The following is a 21,179-nucleotide window of genomic DNA, read 5'->3' as shown; positions in this document are numbered from 1 at the left end:
TCCTCTCCGTCCTCGTAACCATCATTGTAGAATGGAGTTTTCATGCATCGGAATTGCTCTTTTGCCAGTAAAAATTTAACGAATTGAGATTTGAACTGGTTTAAGATCTTAAAGCAATCAGATGAATCTCAAAGTCCATATGGATCGGAACGGGAGTAGATGTCAGGGGGTGGGAATTAGGACTCCTCCATCTTATGCATCCACAACCGATCGATCACCAGTCACCACTTGAGGGTGTAAAGTAGACATAGTTAATTTGGTACCACATAGAAACTGGCTTGGGTAAAATATATTTACTAAATATATTAAAAGAAAAGAAAAAGAAAAATATTAAATACAGCTGACGTATGTCTTGCTGGTGGAATCTTTGACTTTTGGGTGCATTTGTTTAAAGAATACTTTGATTAGTCTCACATAATCTAATAATTTGTATGAATTACAAGACAAAAGTAGAAGTTCTAACGGTAGGTAGAAATAGAGCATAAATGAGCTGAGCTTAACTGAGTCAGCTCTAGCTCGGTTTGAGAGTCCGCTTGAATTCAACTTATTGGGGAGCATATCATAAAATGTACAATGCTAGAAAACTTCCTAAATATTACAGTTAAGAAAAACGTCAAACCGATTGCAGCGACCATTGTTTTTGGTTTCACACCCAATCCGTGGTCGCATTCTACAAACGTGGGAAACCTTGATATCATATTATTATTTTTAAAGTTTCAATCATATACTTGGACAGCAACTATTTCTATCTATTTGTCCTTTGCCCCTCAACTGCTTTACTTCCTTCTGTAAATCGAATCAAGTTACGTGTTAGAGATCTTCCCTAACACTCCGCCGTGGCAGCTTAAAGAAGCTCGACGACTTGGATAGGTTATGGAGGAGGATGCTGCGGGATAAGGGATTTGTGAATAAGGATTTTAGGGTTTGAAATTTTAGATTCTTATGTATATTGAGCCTGAGTAAGTCGACTCTAACTTAAGCTCGGCTCGAAATACAAATCGAACTTAAACTTAAGACTCAGGCTTATTCAATTTTAATTGAGTCGAGCTCGAGCTAAATTCAAACCGCTTGTTTATTTTCACAGCCCAGCTCCTCAATGCTAGGGGTAATTAGACAACATTCCTCTCCCAAGTCCTTATTAAGATTGTCTTGGTGATCATCCAAGTTTTGATGGGTAGTCGAGTAATTGTCCCACGATGTGATGCTGCGTATCAGTTTCTTCATTGTCTACTCTTATATACCGTAAGATAGTGACGGCAATTATCATGTACTTGGCTTCCAAAAAATAGGATCTTGACTCGAGAAAATTGTGTGAAGTTTTGGTGTCTTGATCTCTCGATCGGTTCTCCTTGCACACGAGCAAGGAGATTAGAAATAACCCAGCAGCAGCTTTCTCCCTTCCAAATAGCTAGTACCTTTCAAGCTTTGCCATGGCTGCCTCAATTCGCTCCTCCCAGTCTCAGAAGAAAACGTTTGGCTTCGGTCCCCGTACCAAATTAGCCACTCGGATATCTCTCCTGGGATTTGCCGTCCTCGCAGCCGTCTATGGGGCAAAACCAGATCCCTTTTCGATGGTGTCCCATATGGGTTTTGTGCTCCTTCTCTGGTGTCTCCTTTGTCCCTATTTCCCAAGCTTAGCTGCGAAAAAATGGCTCAAAGTGGCAACCTGGTCATTGATCACACTGCAGGTCGTTATGTTAATTACCCTTTTGGTTTCGCCTGTTATTAATCCTTTTGGTCTCGTATGTTCTCCATTCTGGTTTGATATCCACAGAGGTAGTCTTGAACAACTGACTTGGATCAGGGAGCTGGAAGTCATGCAAGAACGTCGTCTTGTTATATGGCAACTCTTTCTTTTCTAGGGCCGCCTGCAAGTGTTGTTCACCACCATGTCATAGTTTCTTTTTCTTTACTTTCTTAATTCCTCGTCTAGTGTGTTCATCTGTTAGGGTTCAAGACTGTGTGTGTGTGGTGTTTTTAGGGATCGAGCTCAAGGTTATGTCCTGTTGTATTCACAATTTAACACCTAATGAGTAACAACACCTTGTTAATTTCCATGTTCACTTTAATGGTCGCAAGTATCACAATAGTTTTTGCAGGCGACGTCATGAACCACCAGTATTGTCGGATTCTATTTCTTCTTCTTGCATCAGAATGTAGACGCCAAAGTTCCTTGATGGTGGTGATGATGCATTCAAGTTGCAAAATTTCAAGGAGATTCCTGATGGCTCACCGGTTTAAGCATCGAATTAAATATACCAACGACGGGGCACAAATATGGATCTTGCTTTCTTTCGGACAATACTTTTACTAGTCCTCTTCTGGTACCAGCTCTCTCTCCTGGGGTTTGGGTTTCTTCAGCCTTGAATTTTCTTTTCTCATCCTATTGGTTTCTCAACTGCACAATCTTTGGGGTTCGGGCAAGAAACTACAACCTCTGATACTAATTTTGGTCTCTATTTTGCTCTCTTCTGGGATTTTTTAACCCTTTCAATTGCCTTTCCTCATATCTAATGAACTACTCAATTCCACAACCTTTGGAGCTGTATAAGGAGTTGGAATTGATGGTGGGGGTGTTAACAGTGAGCTGAAGCATTCTTTATTTTTCTAATGAAAATGGGTAGATGTCCTTTGAATAAAAAATAAAAGATTTTTATAGGCGACGCCTTATATTTTACATATTTTGTGATTCACACCCTCTCTAACTCGACCCCCTATTTTTCTCTATAATTTTATTTAACACTCGGATGTTATTTTGACTGACTAAGGTCGACTAAGTTACTAAAATACTTTCACAATTCCCTTTTATTTTTTATATTCTTCTACCAAAATTTTCACCTATCTCCTCCACTATTGTCGTCACCGCCGCATTTTCTAATCTTCCCTTTTTCTCTCCTCATTTTCTTCTTCTTCTTTTTTGAGAAGAGAAAATGAAAATGAAAAAAACATAAATAATTTAGATATTTTATATATTATAACGAAATATTTTTTTTCTAGTACCATTTAAGTTAATCCAGAGTATTAAATAAAAATTATATGAAAAAAATGAAAGGTCAAATTACAAAATTTTTAAAGATAAAATATAAATTACAAAATAGATAAAATATAAGATATAATTTATAAAAAACCTCTAAAATAAAAAAAACCTTTAAAGTTGTATCTCTTCGAGCCTTCCTACTTCTCTTTTGGAACTATCGTTTATTCACGAAGGCTCTCACGACTTAGGATGTTGCAATTGTTATGTTTTTAATGTCAGAAACAACCCTTCTAATTGTGTTCTATTTTATGTTTCTGCGTCCCAATCGAATAGGTAAAGAAGCTTCTAGAGAGCAACCCATCAAATCAAGAGATTAAGTCACAATTCAGTGTTTGTTTTAACTTTGAGAAAGGAAAAGATAAGGTGGGTTGACTGCAGCTTAGAGGCTAAGTAAGCTATGTGAAGATAATTGTGGGATGGATGCAGATTGGAACCTTCGAGGCTAAGTAATTATCTATGTGATGCGTTATTTTCACATTAGAAAATTTTGGACCAAACACCAAATCTAAGAAGTTTAAGTGGAATGGCATTATCCCATTCTCATATACCATTGTCCTTGGAATGGTTTCTATTTTGACCGACGACCAATCAGCTCAAGAAGATAGCTAATTGGGGTGAGCTTTGAATTTGAAGACTCTTTTGTTGCGTTTTCTATAAATTTGTTACTATATGACAAAGATAAAAGACTCTTGGGGCTCAAGGAGGGAAGGAGAGATAGAAGTCCTAAATTAGTTGTCAAAGTGAATTTTAATTTTGAGCCGAAGCTATTAACCACTGTGAGAGTATAGCGGCAATGAAATGAAAGAAGCTCATCGACACAAAGTGCATTGGAAAGAGGTGAATTGTTGACGGTGAATTTTCACCAAATCCTATCCAGAAAATTAAGAATAGTGACTCCAAGGATTAGGCTTTTGATGTCTGACAGCTCTTGAACAACAATCTGATCAAATCTTCTAGATAAAAAAAAAGGGGGGGAAGATAGATCCCCAGATGCTACTCTTCTATGGTGGAATTTTGATTTCTAGATGCTCGGAACAACAATACTAGGAATAATTTTGTCTGACATGCTGTCAAATAATGTATCTACATGTTATGTGGAAACGCTTACAAAAACTAAATAGATATTACTAATGAGTTTTATTAAAAATTAAAATTCAAAAGTTTGAAATTTAGATAAAAGTAAAAAATTAAATTGAAAAGGGTCAGTCTGCTATGCAATTGTAGAGAAGTTGCAAAGTAAGAAAAGTGAAAAGAAAAATAAAGAAAAATTTAAGCTTATATTTGTAATCAAGCTTAAATTATAATTATTTTGATTTGAGCCAATTTTGAGTTAATTTCGAGCTCGAGCTAAGCAGATTAATAAACAATTTCAAACTTCAATAAATTCAAGCCAAAATTTAAACTTGATCAAGCATAAAATAAGATCTAATTCAAAATTTTAAATTAATAGAATTAAAATTTAAAATTAGGCTCTATAAGATTAGAATATATAACAATCCACTTAAGTAATCTTAAAATATAATAAAGTTATAATATAATATAAAAAATATTACTTATATTATATATATATAGGGGCGGCAATCGGGTCGGGTTAGCTGACTTCGGGTCGGGTCGGATTCGAGTCGAGTCAAGATAGTACTAAAACGAACACAACCCGTTTAATAAACGGGTCAATTTTTCTAAACACGAACATGACCCATTTAAACGGGTAACACGACACAACGCGTTTAACCCATTTAATAAATAAATTATATATTTTATATAACCCGTTTAACCCGACACGACCCATTTAACTCGTCAATACAACCCATTTAACTTTACATCCATTTAACCCGTTTATACTTAACTAGCGTAATACAACACCCACAAAGACAAAATATCACACATTTACACAAATCCAGCATAATTTATAATACTACAGGAAAATTTAGTAAAAATAAATTCAAATTAGCTCAGCTTCATCGTCGGAGTTGGCGAAACGGTAGCGGCGAAGGCAAGGCTCCAAGAGCTGGCTCCCATGGTGGCGAGTTCTGGATCTGCCGAGGAAGATGAGGCGGTCGGTGCAGTTAGAAACGGAAAGGCAGTTGGAGGAGAGTGAACATAGCAAAGAGAGGAGGGGAGGGCAAGCGGAGACGGGGACATGGATGGAGGCATCGCGGCACATGGAGATAAGAACGGAGGCATCGCGGCAGAGGGCTGTGGCAGGCAGAGATTGCAACAATGCAGTAGTGTATACGGGGAGTGGAGACTCGGTGGTAGGCAGAGAAGGAGAGTGGAGACAGCTAGCAAAGACGCGGGAGACGGAGAATGGTGATGGCAGGCGGTAGGTGGAGACGCGGCGGTAGACGGTCGTCGTTGGAGAGAGAGATTGGGGCAAAAAAATTCGTAATGTTAAGGGAGAAGCAGTTGGAGGACTGGAGAGTGGAGAGGGTTAGGATACTTTATATTATATATATATATATATATATATATATATATATATATAACAGGTTGGCGGGTTGACCCGACCCAACTCGATTCGACCCGTATAATTAAACGGGTCAAATGGGTCAGTTATATAAACTTGAACACAACATGCTTATTAAACATATTAGGTGGGTTGATTCGTTTATGACCCAAACCCGATTATACTAGACCCAAACTCGATTATAATTATTTCTAGTCTTATTTAACCTTATTGAGCCGAACTGGCTGGCTAGGCTTGATTATTTTGACGGATATATTTGTCGAAGATCTAGTGGTGATCGGTTGTGACGAAAAACTCTCGGAGAACCCCATTGTCACCTGGACCTTGTTACATTCCTTTGTGAAAGTCTGCTGTTATAGCTTTCCCGTCATCTAGGGGTGAAAACAGATCGGATACGGATTGGATAGTGCTCAACCCATATCCAGATCTATATTTTTAGTCCGGATACGAATTCAGATACGGATATTGGACGGATAGCAAAATTTAAAACCATATCCTAACTAAATATATACGGATAATTTCCAGATAGAGGATCAGATCTTAAACGAATATTGATTGAATTTAAAATAATTATAATATTGTATTTATATATAATTAACACAAAATTAGTAAGAGTTTTACGATAAATAATTTTTTTGTATGTCAAATTTATAAAATTAGAGAAATTAATCTCTATAAATAATATATAACGTATTATTAGTAATAATATTAATATTTACTATTTAAATAAGCAAATTAAAAATTGTAAATCATTAAAAAAAAATATGCGGATAAACGGATATCCGAATCCGAAAAATATATCCGACCCGTATCCGAATCCGTATCCGAATTTTTTTTAAAAATTCTATCCGTATTCGAATCGGATAGAAATTTTTATCTGAATCCGATCCAAATCGGGTCGGATAGCGGGTCGGGTCGGAGTTAATCCGACCCGTTTTCACCCGTAACGTCATCCCATGTGGTTCTCTTGCTTTATTGCTTACTTCATGGATGATCTATTGTAACCACGTCAGCAACCAATCTGACCTGCCCACGTATTCACCCAAATCGAGTTGCTCGCTCGACTCATCTCTTCTATTTGCTCTCTATTTTAGTGGCGGTCGGAAGTCAATACTTCTCTTATGCACTCGAGAAGGCTGAGCGAACTCAGTATGGAGTCCTCTCCCTCCGCCCACAACGCCGAGCACCAAGAAATTCTACCCAGTTCTTATCCCACCTTTGGCATCTTCACCGTCGCAGTTGCGTTCCTCATGCTCGTTCACTTCTTCTTTCCAAGTGGACATCTCAACGCCACGACCTATGGGGTGCTCTCCCTATTAATCCCTCTTCTTCCCTTGTGGAACCTTCATTTATATTTATCCGGGAAGGCTCAGCTCCTGTGGGAGCTGTTCCTTCTCTCTTTACCGGTTTGTAACTACGCAACGGTGGCCTACTTGGAGAAAAGAGGAGGCGATCTCCTCTCGGTTGCCGTCGGCGTCGTGTCGCACGGAGTATTTCTGTTTCTCTTCTGGTCTATCGTAGTTCTCCAGATGACGAAAAGGGTAAGCTTCTCTATGAGAAAATGGCTGCAGGTGGCGTTGTGGTGGCTGCTCGCGGCGATGGTGGTCGTGTTCATGTATATGGTGGTGGCCGCCGTGGTGGATGGTATAATTAGTACCCCAAAAGTTATACCGTAATAAATCAACTAATCATCGGAGATTTACGAACGACAGAAGAACAAGTAAGGATCTTGAACTGGTGTTGGTTTGCCATCAAGAGCTTCTTTACTTTCTTTTGAACAATTAATCCTTTTATTAGTTGTCTTCTGCTGTCTGCTCTCTCTCTCTCCCTGAGGGGGTTTTTTTTTTTTAATTCTTGCAATTGCTTTCTTGTCAGGTGGGCTTCTCAATTCCCACAGCCTTTATAGTACTTCTATATCTGCCAACCCTTCTACTTCTTTGGAACCTTTGTTTATTCGAGAAGGCTGCAGATGATCAGACCAACTCAGCTGCGAGGGACAGGATAAAGATGGTTGTGTGGCTTCTATCTACGTTGTTAATCGTCATGTTCACTTCTAGAGTGGCGACCGTCATGCCTTGGCCTATCAAAATAGTTATATGGGTGATGTCAGGAACAGCAGCCATTGTCATTAATTGGATTCTATTTCTTCTTCTTGCATCAGGAAATGAATACCAAAATATATACTCGAACGATGATGATGATGATGGTGCTGATATTTCAAAGTAAAGATTGGATAGACAATTGTGTTTAAATTAAATAAACCGTTGTTATTAACGCCTATGATGAGTTTTTCTTTCTCCAACTACTAGTTTTTACCCAAATAAGAAACTCTAGATGTTGATGCCAGTTATCTTGTTTTGCTTTTGCCAACTACTGAGTTAATTGTCAGTTTATTCAAAGGAAAAAAAAGTTAGGAGTTTGTATCATCTGGTATCTGTCCATTGAGTACTACATCGTTCTTCAATGGAAGTTTTTATTGGACTGTGGCTATGCTGTAGAGTTTAAAAATCACTTCTTTTTTCTTACAAACTATGGCATTAATTGGTGATATGAATTAAAGTAGATCGAAGGTTGGTATTGGGATGGTTTCGGATAGCTGATCACGAAGGTAAAGTTTGGATGGCTGTTGCAGTTGTCATGTGGTTAATGTCAGCAACCATCGTGATTAAATTGATGCTCGATCGAGTACAAGCTTCCAAATTACAACCCATAAAATAAGAGGTTGACGAAGACTCACCAGTTTAATAGTTAAGCATCACAATTGAACAAGTATGAGTATTGCAATTTCAACTGCAATATTCCTTTGGTGATAAAAAGGAAAATAAAGCTGTGTCTAATCGGATAGCACTGTTTGTAAATTGTATAAACAATTGTGTCATCATCTTGTATTGTGAAAATAAATAAGATTTAGTTATACTTATACTTATCAAACTATGTCCTAATTAATATCATAGTTAACTCTTAAAGGAGAAAAAATAAATGTAACAACCAAATCCCCTTACTTTCGTCTCGTCCCCCTCTCTTCCTTCCACATGAGTTTCTATCAAATTATCTGCCTCCATCTACGACTAGGAAAGCCAAATATTACTCAAACTATGAAAAACTGAACTCAAGTGAGAAAGTAAAAACTAAATAAAAATAAGATAACAAATTTCAAAAAATAATTGGAAATATAAATAGTAAACACATGACCACAATTTGTTAATATTGGAAACCTCTCAATCCATCAAGAGATAAAAAAAAAAAGATCAAAGAACCATGCATCCAAATCGAAACAATCTATATAAATAAATACACAAATGTTAGAATTTTATATTGGCAATTAGCATACAAAATATTTGGATGTATTTAGAACATTTTATAAGAGTATGACTATAAAAAATTGATTTTTTTATGTATCACATAATTTACAAGTACTGTAACGAGTTAAGGATGCATTCTGGATCATTGGAAGGGCATTCAAGTGGTTTCATGATGTTTGAGGCTGTATGAATGCCATTATAGAAGTGTTCAAACAGTTTTATGATGTTTTGAGTAGTATAAAAATAAAGGGATAATTACACTTAGCACTTAGATTATCACCATATATATCTTGAACTTTTTTATACCAACATAAATACCTTGAACTAAAAAAATATCCATATAAATCTCTTAATTCAAGGGTCTATGTGTCAAACAAAAATTAGTTCAAAGAACCTATGTGGTAAAAGAAAGTTTAGGAGATGTATAAGGAAAACTGTAACACCCCAAATTTTAAAAAAAAAAAAAAAAAAAAAAAAAAAAAAAAAAAATTCCTGACCGACGCACGTGCCGAGCACGTGCGTCGGCCTGCCACCCTGCCACCCTCCCTCTTTTCTTCTCTTCTTCTCTTCCCTTCCTTGCCGTGCACGCCACCTTCCCCATCTCCCTCATCTCTTCCCCTCACCGCAGCCCCTCTTTTCTCCTCTCTCTCCCTCGTGGTTGCCGAGCAGTGCCGCCGAAGCCACCGAGCTCGCCGACCCCCCCCCTCCTAAACCTCCTTCCTTTCTTCCCTTTCTCCTTCCCCTCCTCGGCCTCGTGCTTTGCTTGGGACTCTTGCCGCCGCCGCCCCTGCGCTGCGCCGCCGACCTCGTGCCGCGCCGCCGCAGCCCCGCGTCCCCGCAGCCTCGTGGGCGCTTCCCTCCGCCTCCCTTCCTTCCATCGGTGGTGGAAGGAGATGAGGTGGAGGGGTGGGGGTTAAACCCCACCCATTTTTCCCTTAGTGGGCCGCACCACCGCAGCCCCACTAATCCTTTGGGGTGGGCTGCAGGCCGCAGCCCCCCGGCCTGAACAGGTGGGGCGGCCGCAGCCCCACCAAGACTTGGGTGGGCTGCACCGCAGCCCACCAGCCCGGTTTGGGTGGGGGCTGCGGGCATGACCCACCAAGACTATCCGGGTGGGCTGCAGTGCCAGCCCCATTAGCCCATGTGGAGTGGGGCAGCGATGCGCACCCACTATTCCAACCTTGGTGGGCGTGGGTCGGGCCCCCCCACCAAGGCCTTATTGCTTGTGGTTTGGGTTTGGGCCTACCCCCTTTTGCCTCTAGCCTAGCCCATTTGGGGCTATTTGGACCCTATAACCATGTTTACCATTTTCACCTAATTTGATTAGCCTGATCCTTAATTTTGGGATGATACAAGATTCCTAGGATACCCTTGACTCGTACCAAACATAAATGTGCTAATAAGATAATTAATTTTATTAGTTCGCTAATGACTTTACTTGCGTGAATTAATAGGATTGGCACCGCGTGAGGAAGATTTTGGGATCCCGGACTAACTGACGAGTTTTACCATACCGTGGAGACCCCCCAGGCGAGTAGAGTTATACAAATCTAGAATAACATGATACAGTAGGAAATGTCAGTATTAATGCATGCAGTTGGTACTCCCTGTTATATCTTTTGCATATGTAGTTATTTATAACCTGTTCATCATAGTATCATGAGAATGTTAATGTGTATGATAATGCTTTACATGTGTCCTGTATGGTATACCGTTGCATAGATGTATGATTGCTGTGATTATGGACTGTAATGATCATGATGACTATAACATGCTTTATACACGCATAAACACTGCACCACTTCCACCTATCATTAGTAGTCGAATTCTGACTAGGCAGTACCCCTACTCACTCAGCCCAGGGTTAAGGGCAGAGTGTATCATATATGTCTATACTATTAGCGGCCTACACCTGAGGTCGGGAAGCCTGTGTGGCATTCAGGTAGTTATACTGCATAGTTAGGACTAGATTATGATGATAGAAGAACATGATTGTGAGGCGGGGATATAACTCTAGCGGTACCCGACGACGCGGGGTTAGGGCGTCGTTGATGATGCCGAGGGCTCCCGATTCTCCAGCCGAGGGCGGTGATGATTTAGAGAGAGTGAGATATGGGTTTACGACCGGGGTCCTGAGTCTGATGGCCACAGACAACCGGTCACATGTAGTGTCGCCATACACGTGTAGGTGACATTACCGCTAGATGTGTATATATCCCCCCTCGATGTATGAGATGATGGATGATTATGTGATGGATGATTAGATGATGGATGATTGTTTCTTAAGAGTATTTACCCTGTGTGGTGAATAGCTCGGTGAGCGATGATGAGTATGATTATTGCTTTGGTAGACATGAGGTGACTAAACTGCTATTTTATTGCTATGCATAATATGTAAACCTATGATTGAGATGTGTACGAATAAGAGATTGTCTCAAACTTTATATCTGTGTGAACTTATCATAATATGTTTAGGAACTAGCATGTTCCAAGATAGTGATTGGTAATCTTTATCAACTGCATTGACTTAGTAAATTATGGTAAGTCATTTTAATAAGCATGTCGTTATCGTTAGCAAATATAGGCATACATTGGATATACACCTGTGATGTCATTATTTTAAATTGTATGGATCCTACTCGCTGGGCTGTAAGCTCACCCCTCGTGGCGTATTATTTCAGAGCTAGGGGACGCAGGTGCGGGTAGCGAGGAGTAGCCGCTTTCTTTCTTTTAGTACGTATTTTAGTTGTATTAAACCCCTGCGAGGGTATGATGATGACGTTGTATCTTTTTGGACTTTAACATAGTATTTTGAATGTATATTTGGAAGGCTTGTTGTGGCCTGTGGACTTGTATCCGGACTCTTATAATTGAGTTTATTTATGGTGAAATTGTGCTGTTGTGTGCCTTGTGAAATCCTTGTACTGACAGGTCATGTGATGTACCGCGTGGGGGAAATTATCCACGCGGTTTACACATGTATTTGGAGGTTTGGGTGTTTCAAAAACAGTAATATTTCGGGGGAGAGGGAGAGAGGGGTCACTGGGACAGGAAGCCCGATCTTGAGACTCATTAAGATCAATTAATCAATTATAGAAAGATGATAAATGTAGATTTCTTCCTCTAGGTCACTGTGGAGGAATGATATTTTTACATCTAGATATGTACAATGTATATCCTCTAAAGCTGGAATTGTGGTCAACTTAATAATAAATAAAAACATTTTATTACCTGCCCTCTACTGAAATTATTTTACTCTCAATCTGGCCTTATACTTCTTGGAATCATCATTCACTTTCAGTCTGTAGATCCATTTGTTTTGGAGAACTTTTTTTTTTGCACAGGTAGATGTATTATATTTCATATCTAATTTGATATTAAAGAGTCCATCTCCTCATTCATACTATAAATATTTGCCATCCACTTGTTTCTATTCTCAAAACAAATATGAATTTATATGTAGCTTGTTACCTTCTTATCAGTCCATATCTTTGTTGCTACCTCTGCAAATATTGAAAGCCAGGAAGTCTTTGGTTTTGTGGGGTTTTCTAGTCTGCCAATTGCCATCTTATTGAATAGAGGTCTGAATTCTTCAAATCCTCCTCGAAAGTAAGTTTGGATAAGAATTTCCACCTTTTCAATATATCTTTAACTTTTTTCACTTTTGGATGGTCAAGCATGTCTTCTAAGTATGTGAATTGGTCCAGATATTTAATTTATATATTAAAAAGGGCTAGCACTTATGTCTAGTTAACTATTAGCTAGCTTATAGACTCATGATCTATATAATAGTGATAAATAATTTGATACTCTACTGTCATTTCTAATGGTAATCTTATGGACAACATAATCGGTCTCTTTCTTTTTATATCCAGTACCGAGTATCCCTCTAATTATAGATTTAATGATTAGAAAGTTATTGAGAAATAGTTATGTATGCATATTATATTTTTTGGAACATATTTTCTGTCTCTATTTGAAGATAAAATATAATCATTCATTAAAGACATTCGCCACCCTAGACCCTAGGGCAGAAAATAAAAAAACACTGACAATATTGATAAAAGAGTCTCTTACCCACAAATGCCAGTATAACATTAAGAAAAAAAAACACAAAGGCTTATTTAGTGCAAAGATACCTCATGCTAGAGAATCAAGTGAGGAGAAGGAGGAGCACATACATTGTAGGACAAGAAAGAGATTCAGCACGATAGCTTTGCACGGTGATGGAGGCAAAAACTTACCCCAACCCACAAAATTGCATACATACACATGCTAACTCCTCCTTTGTCACCACCCAACTCTACCGTAGTCGTCAGCAATTGAGGTGTGAGATAAGAAAAGGTGACGACGGGAGAGGAGACAACATTGCCAAAAGTCAATAATGATAATAACAAGTAGTAGCAATAGCGAAGACAGCTGCCGCGATAATAAATTTTTACGACGATGGCATCAAAGTTTCAGAGGAGAGAAAAACAACAAGGAAGAGAGAAGAGGGAAAGAGAAAGATAAGAAGAGATGGGAGGAAAGAAGATAGTAAATGATAAAAGGAGGGGAAGGAATAAGGCTCCCGGGAGCGGGGGAGAGAGAGAGAGAGGAGGCCAACGAAGAAAAAGAAATGCTTACTCAAAAGATAAAAGGGAAAATAGAGAAGCTCTAGCCGACCTTCGGATGGTAAGTCATTTGCCTATGCAAATTGTTGTTTGAAAAAGTAATCTAATTGATCACACTAAAACTAATGCTTTTTATGTCAATGATTTACATTGATTCTAATGAACTGTTGCCACGTTCGTATGACATAAACTATAATAATTTGATAAGCAATTTTAAATTATATGAGATCTTTCGTATCTTTGCTCGAGTCAATAGTCTAAAACGCGTGAGTTCTCTTTTTCTTTTTCTTTTACCTCCAATTAAGGAGACTTTGAAGTCGTCGTACAGAGTAGTCGTTGGAAGAAGACTCAGACTCGCTATCCTTGAAAATGATAAAAAAAAATTAACTTGCATTTAAATCAATGAAGTAAGCGAAAGGTCAGTTTAGAAAGAGAAGGAAGGAGGGTGGAACTTCGTTTTCTCTCAAGAAAAAAACGAATAAAACCTTCAAATTATTCTAGACGCGTAGAGAAGTCAGAGAAGAAAACTACGCCATTATTGAAAACGTAATTATAAGGCTTAAAATATTAATTATCTTCTAACATTATATATTAGTTTTTTAATTAGCTTGCCATTTGGTAAGTTTTTTTTTTCTTTTCGGTTTCCAGCATATTAGGTTGTTAATTTTATAATTAATTATTCATTTTTTTATCTAAATAGTTTAATCATCTATTATTGCTAGATTTTTATTTCAATTATCTCGAATCAAATAAAAATTAGTGATAATAAATATAAATTTTGAATTAACGTTCATAACTTTGCTAAAATTCATACATAAAATATAGACTAATAATATAAATAAATTTATGTTTGAAATAAAATTTTTAATTGCAGAGTACAAATAAACAATTCCAAATCAGAAAAATGGGAGGAGTATAGATAATATTTGTATTTGATTGACTATAAATAGGCTTATTTATAGCTTTTGACTAGACTTTAGTAGATGGTCATCCAAGTTTTCTATAGTTGAGCTGGACAAGCTATTCTTATTATTAAAATAATAATCTTAATTTTTTTTCAAAATTTTAATTTAATTTATTGTTATTTAAATAACTTATTATTTAACTACGCCACATCATCTTCGTCCTCACGTCACGCCATCGCAGTTGCTCAGCCATTTTCATCCACCCAACTAACCCTTTTTTCCTCTCTTCCCTACAAAGCGAACTCGTCGCCTGTGACGCCACCGGCGCCAATCCATCTTGCCGGAGGTCCGAGCGATGCCGGGTCGGAGAACGTACTGAGGAGGGGAGAGGAGGGCGTACGACGTGGCGATGGCACACGACTTCCGAGGCAGGGGCGGAGGGTGGGTTGAGGGGAGAATAATCTGTTGAGTTTGTTGGATTGGTTGGTGGGAGAGAGATGAGAGAAGGAAGACAATGATACGACTAAGTTACCCGCTATATGATACGGAAAACAAATAGAGTGACGTAAATACTTTTTAAAAACTACTATTAGTTAATAATTTTATTAAAAAAACTATTAGTTTGATAAGTAATAATTTTTATCTATTTACAAATTAAAGGATATATAAGACATTTTACATATATGAATTGATTGACTTATAAAAAAATTAAAATTTGAGTATTTTTTTATTGCTTATTCTTATAATTAATTTTTTAATAATAGGAGTACTAACTACTACCAATTTATTAATATTAAAAAAATAGATAGTTAAGAGAGATAAATAAAATATGACTAATTTATCCTTACAATTTAGAAAAGTGACCAATAATTTCGATTAATTTTATTTAGTATTATTTAATCTTAATCATCCGATTGGGAGAAAAAATTTAATAATTTTTATTGAATCATTTACAGATATTCTATTGACTAACATTAATTTTGATAATCACTCTGCCACATTATATCAATTCTTTTTGCATCTCCCTAGAAATCTCCTTCATCTTCCTCAAAGTGCTCGGAAATTTCTTAAGTTCGCGTCGTTACCTCCCTACTTATTAACATGACCTTCCATGATCCTTTGCCAATCTCCGACACAGTGTCGACACATTACAACTTCTTTCGGCTAATTCCTTCAATTTCAATTCCCTTGCTATGGCCTCTGACGTCCCAACCCAAAACTCCCAGAAGCCAAACATTCCTGACGCTTCCTCTGCTATTACGACATTTTACTCCTCTCTCCTCTCCTTAATAGGAGGCGCCGCCCTCGCAGTTTCCTACCTCATCCTTGCCTTCTTGTCATCTGGAGTCCTCGACCCCACAACCTTTGCAGTCCTCTCCTTATTAACCCTTCTGCTCCTCTTCTGGAACCTTCGCTTATTCGAGAAGGCCGAGCACAACTCCGCTGCCAGGGAGAGCTTAAGGCTGCCTGTGTGGCTTCTAGCTACGTTGCTCACTCTCATGTTCACAGCCAGGTTGGCTGCTCTCATGCCGTGGCCTGTTGCAGTTGTTATGTGGTCAATGTCAGGAACAACCATTCTAGTTGGCTTCTACTTTATATTTCTGCATCGTGATCCAATTGATGCTCGAGTACACGACGAGGAAGCTCCCAAATTGAAACCCAGCAAAGTGATTCATCATGAAGATGAAGAAGACTCGCCAGTTCAAGTGCAATCTTCTGTTTAAGTGTTTATGGTCTGGATGTTGTAAATTATATATAAAAGTTTCACATTGTTTTATACTGTTACAACAACGGATCATTAAGATCCAATTAAATTTTACGAGCTTCATTGATCTCCTCCACTAAATGCATATCCGTATATCATAAGCTACTAATAGGTTGGTTTTTCGTAGGGTACGATGTTGACCAATTATAAATAGTTTGTAGTGAAAACTTAAACTTTTGGCTATTTTAAGTTATTCAAATATAGTTCTTTTTTTTTGTTGAAATTAAGGAGCTTCATTCAGCTGGCCTGACCCAAGTTAGCTAGCTAACCCAAGTTTTCCTCACCCAAAATGGTACATAGGTCTGAGGGAACCAGGTCCGCCGAACCCAAAATTACAGTGGACCCAACCACCTTCCCACGGTTGGCTGCCCAGTCCGCCACTCTATTCGTCTCTCTAAATACATTTAATACCTTCCACTCACTACATTCTCTCAGCAAGCTTTTGCATTCATCTACCATATTCTTAATGCACCACGGAGGACTCATCTCACTTCGCAGGATATCGGTAAGCTCCTCGGAGTCAGTCTCGAGGGACAGCTGACTCTCTTTGCCCACCATCCGGAGACCAAGCCTCGCCGCCCATGCTTCTACGTATAAGGCTGACTTATTAGGACATGGCTCCCACGCAAGCTGCAGTACCTTGCCATTTTCGTCCCGCAACACCATACCAACACCCCCTTGGTAGCGCCCTACCCCATTGTCATAGCCTCCTTAGGTGCCTTCTTGCCCTTGGCATATTCTTTGGCCATAGCCAGCGCCTTCCTTGTGATTATCCTCGGCCTTACTCTTCCTCCACCGAAGGTCACTGTGTTTCTTTGTTTCTAGATCAGCCACAGCGTCGAGGCGATAATGGCCTTAACTTTCGCGTCTTCCTTAGAGTATGCATGCCAAGTAGAGGTCAGCCAATTCTCCTCCACTTGATGCTCCAACCTCCCCATGCATTCTTGTAGCTTGGCCCAGCACTCGAGACAAAATCTACACGTGAAGAACAGATGAGTGATAGACTCTTCATGCAGCTCACAAAGCGCACACAGCACCCCTTGCCTCAAGCCAAACCCTCAGAGTAGAGCATTGGTGGGGAGCCGTCTCCACAAGAGCTTCCACACAAAGGTATGCACTCTAGGCGCAACCTGGAGTTTCCACAACAGCTTCCAACCCGGCCAGTTGTTCTCTGCAGCCGGGCTGAGGAAGGAGTAAATAGATTTCACTGTTGGCTTTCCTTGCGGGTGAGGCCACCATATCCATAGATTAGTTGAGGTAGGGCTCTCGGCTTGGAACGTCAAGATGTCGAAGGCCAGTTCTTCTCTTGCCTCGCTAATAATCCAGCAGTCGTTCCACCTCTGCCGGTCAAGCAGCTCCTTTACCTTGACAGTCTCATCCAGTAGGCTTACATTCAATATCCTAGGTTGTCTACTCCATGGAACTGGTGAGAGCCAAGGCTCTGCCGTCGCGCTGGTCGTGCAGCCGTTGCCAATCAACTTCCTGAGACCAAGCTTCAGAATTCTCGCCACGCCATTGATCGACCTCCATAACCAGGAGACGTTCTGCCCTTCAAAGCGGGTCCATGGGTTCAGAGGTCCGTACTTAGCTATAAGCAAGTTGACCCATGGTACCTCCTCCTGGTTCAACACCTTTAGCACCAACTTTTCTATGTGCGCAGTTCGAGCTCGTCGGAGATCTCTGATTGCCAAGCCATCCTCAGCTTCTGGTCTGCTAACCGTCGCCCAGCTTACTAGGTGCATTCCTCGACCATTTGATTTGTCCCAAAGAAATGATCTGGCTTTCTTGGTTATAGTCTCCAAGACCGAATCTGGTATCCAGGTGCTCCCGAGCCAGTACGCCGGAATTGCTAAGAGAGTGGCATTGATGAGAGTACTTCGACCAGCACACCTCTCTTCCATCTCACCAGCTTCCTGTTCACTCGATCTACTAAAGATTGGTGCTCCCTGACATTCACACGTTTGCCCGAGATGATCACCCCAAGGTAGACGAAAGGTAGCGTCGCAATCTGAAGGCCTAGGCTGCCACTTAGTTCAGCTTGCTGCATTGTTGGCATCCAGGTCAGTAGGTATATAGCGGACTTTTGGAAGTTCACTCGCTGGTTGGACAGGACCTCGTAGCGGCTAAGGCATTCCAGGATGCAGTTCATGTTGGCCCGCGAAGCCTGAGCTGTTATCAGGAGGTCATCAACATATAGAAGGTGGGAGATCTGCACCTCACCGGCCTTAAACGCTAGCAGCTCTCCATTACTCACCTTCCGATTGATTAATCCGGACAGTATCTGAGACACCAAGATGAATAGGTATGGAGATAAGGGATCCCCTTGTCGGAGCCCCCTATGCGGGCGGATCCATTCTAACGGCTTGCCGTTGATCATTATGGCATACTTGGGCGATGAGATACAGGCCCATATCCACTTTCGCCATGATTCCGAGAAGCCCATACGCGTGAGGGTGCCTATGACCGCCTCCCAACTCACCCTGTCGTAGGCTTTTTCCATATCTAGCTTAGCCATCATCACTAGTGGGGATCGCCTGTCCGAGCACATCGAGTGCGCCACTTCTTGTGCCGCAAGAGTATTATCAACAATGCTCTGCCCTGCCACGAACGCTGCCTGCTCCGGCCCTACCAGAGACGGTAACATCGGCTTTAGGCGACCGATGAGGATTCTAGCTATAACCTTGTAGGCAACATTGCAGAGAGATATCGGTCTGTACTCTTGAACTCGGGTAGATGCTCTTTTTTAGGGATGAGAGTGATGAAGGTCTGCCCCCAACTGTTGGGGAGAGATGAGTACTTGAAGAAGTGATTCACAGCCTTCAGCAGGCTTTCACCCATGTCTTCCCAAAACTGGATGTACACCTCGGCTTGTAAGCCATTTGGCCCCAGTGCTTTCTCGCGAGGAAGACTCCACAGTGCGGCCTTTATCTCCTCTTGGGACACAGGAGCCTCCAACTGCTGGGCATCTTCCAGGGACAGCTGCGGTAGCTCTAGCCAATCATCTTCAGGGGGAGAGGTATTGGCCTCCGATCTCCATAGGGTCTGATAGAAGTCCGAGAACAACCTGCCGACTCCCTCCGGCTCTTGCACCCATATACCATTGGAGTCAAACACGCCAGGGATCCGGTTGCGTTGTCTCCTGATAGTTGCCGATAGCTGAAAATACTTTGTGTTTCTATCTCCATCATTTACCCAGTGCAGTCGCGACCTCTGCAGCCATTTTAGGTTTAGCTACCTGCTCAGAGGAGCTTTCTGGTTGTAGAGACTTCTCAGCACGGGGAGGTCCTCCTCACCTAATTGACTTTTAACATCTCGACCCTCTATCTCCATGATTTTCTCATAGGTGCACTTAAGAAGTAGTTCCAGGTTACCCACTTCATGTTTAGCCCATCTTCTAAGCTCTCTTTGAAGTTTACTGACCTTGTGCATGAAGTCGTGCATGGGATTGGCTCTACCCTCCTGTCTCCAGATCTGTTTGACGATGCTCCCACAGCTTTCATATTCTAACCAAATCATCTCAAACCGAAAGGGACGCGGTACTCTTTCAGGGTTAATCTGCACCATGATGAGCAAGGGTGCGTGATCAGAAGCAGATCTGTCCAGGTGGAACACCTTGCAGTGAGGGTGGTCCCCCATCCATTGAGAGTTTGCTAGCATCCGGTCTAGCCGGACCCAGATACGGTTGGCCCCAGCCTAGTTATTGCACTAGGTGAACGGAACCCCCACGTAGCCAAGGTCGCATAAACCGATGTTCTCAACAAAGGCTTTGAATGTCTTACACTTCGGGCCCAGCCCCACTCCACCTTCGCTTTTCTTCGCATGAACCGAAGTATATGCGTTAAAGTCCCCTCCGATGATCCACGGCACATCAATGCCCCTCAAGGTTGACAGTTCCTCCCAAAGTTCACCTTGGGCTTGAGGATTGTTGCTTGCGTACACCACTGTCCACATCCACGTCCAAGCCTTCCTACTGGTGATCATCAGATGGACCGCATAGCGGGACACCGCCACTGCGTTCACCCAGCCTACCTCTGTTTTCCACATCACCATAATGACTCTAGACACTCCTAGCGCCGGTATTGCGAACCAGTTTCAGCAGCGCCCTAAGGCTCTTGCCACCATTTTGGCTCCACCCCAGCTTATGTGGGTTTCTAACAAAACCAGCATATCAAGGTTATGCTCTCTGTTCATATCTATACATCTGTCAAGTGCGTCTTTTTTAAGAGCACCTCTGCAGTTCCACGTTATGGCTTTAAACATTGGGTTGATGGTTGATGAGGAGGGGGTTCCGGCTAGGCCTGTCTCCCCCGTTTGGTTGCCCCGGGCTGACCTTCCCCCGAGCTCTCCCCTGTGACCACTGGTGGCCTGCCCATGCCCCTAGCTCCAACCTCCACTATCGCCAGGTGCAAATCTTCAAGCTCTAACTCCATTGCCTCGGGGCCCTCTTGGCTTAGCTCATGGCAGAGGGCCTTCAGCCGCATTAGGGGTATACCCCTCCCCAAGAACCTCTCGAAGAGTGTGAGTTTCCATCGTGCTCTGCAACGCTCCAGTGTCTCCGGGTCGATCACCACTGAATCCTCAAGTTATGAACGTATTTTCGCCAACACCTCTGCAGGGATGGGTCTCACCGTCGAGCTAGGCGTGGACTGCTGACCTGCTGCAACTGACGCCCATGATCGGCCTTGAGCATTGGATTTGGCATTTCCGGGAGCCTCTGTCCTGGCTCGGCCGGACTTGGACGAGAAAGCCCAGCGCTTCAAAACGTCTTCCCCTCGTCCCCCGTCCTATATCCGATGGAAGTTGAATCGAGAATTATTCAAATATAGTTATTAAAATATAGTTATTTTGGGAAAGTCTGCGCTCTTAGTTATTCAAATATATTTTTAACCGAACTATAGTTATTCAAATATAGTTCGGTTAAAAACTCCTAAGAAACTCGTCACATTATCTACTGGCTTAATTCTGGTTCTCTGCAAGCCAGGTTGTAGAGAATTCCGTTCTGGTAAAAGTCGCAGTTTCTAGGATTATGCTCTTTTACTTTGCCGCGTACGGAGTTGTATTGTGTTCCTATACTCTAGCTTGTAGAGGAT

General features: G+C 41.0%; 1 long non-coding RNA gene across 1 annotated transcript; it reads left to right on the top strand.

The window, feature by feature from the left end:
- Positions 1–6,599: 6,599 nt before the first annotated feature.
- On the top strand, positions 6,600–7,930 carry LOC140794853 (uncharacterized). The gene is made up of 2 exons (XR_012110220.1): positions 6,600–7,224; positions 7,380–7,930. It is a non-coding gene; the product is annotated as an uncharacterized lncRNA (long non-coding RNA).
- The last annotated feature ends 13,249 nt before the right edge of the window (positions 7,931–21,179 follow it).

The sequence above is a fragment of the Typha latifolia genome, chromosome 1 (genome assembly GCF_019914945.1).
Source record: "Typha latifolia isolate L0001 chromosome 1, TyphaL0001v2, whole genome shotgun sequence".
In the NCBI taxonomy this organism is placed as follows: Eukaryota; Viridiplantae; Streptophyta; class Magnoliopsida; order Poales; family Typhaceae; genus Typha; species Typha latifolia.
The sequence above is the reverse complement of the archived record's forward strand: the minus strand, read 5'-3'. Positions and strand labels throughout refer to the sequence as shown.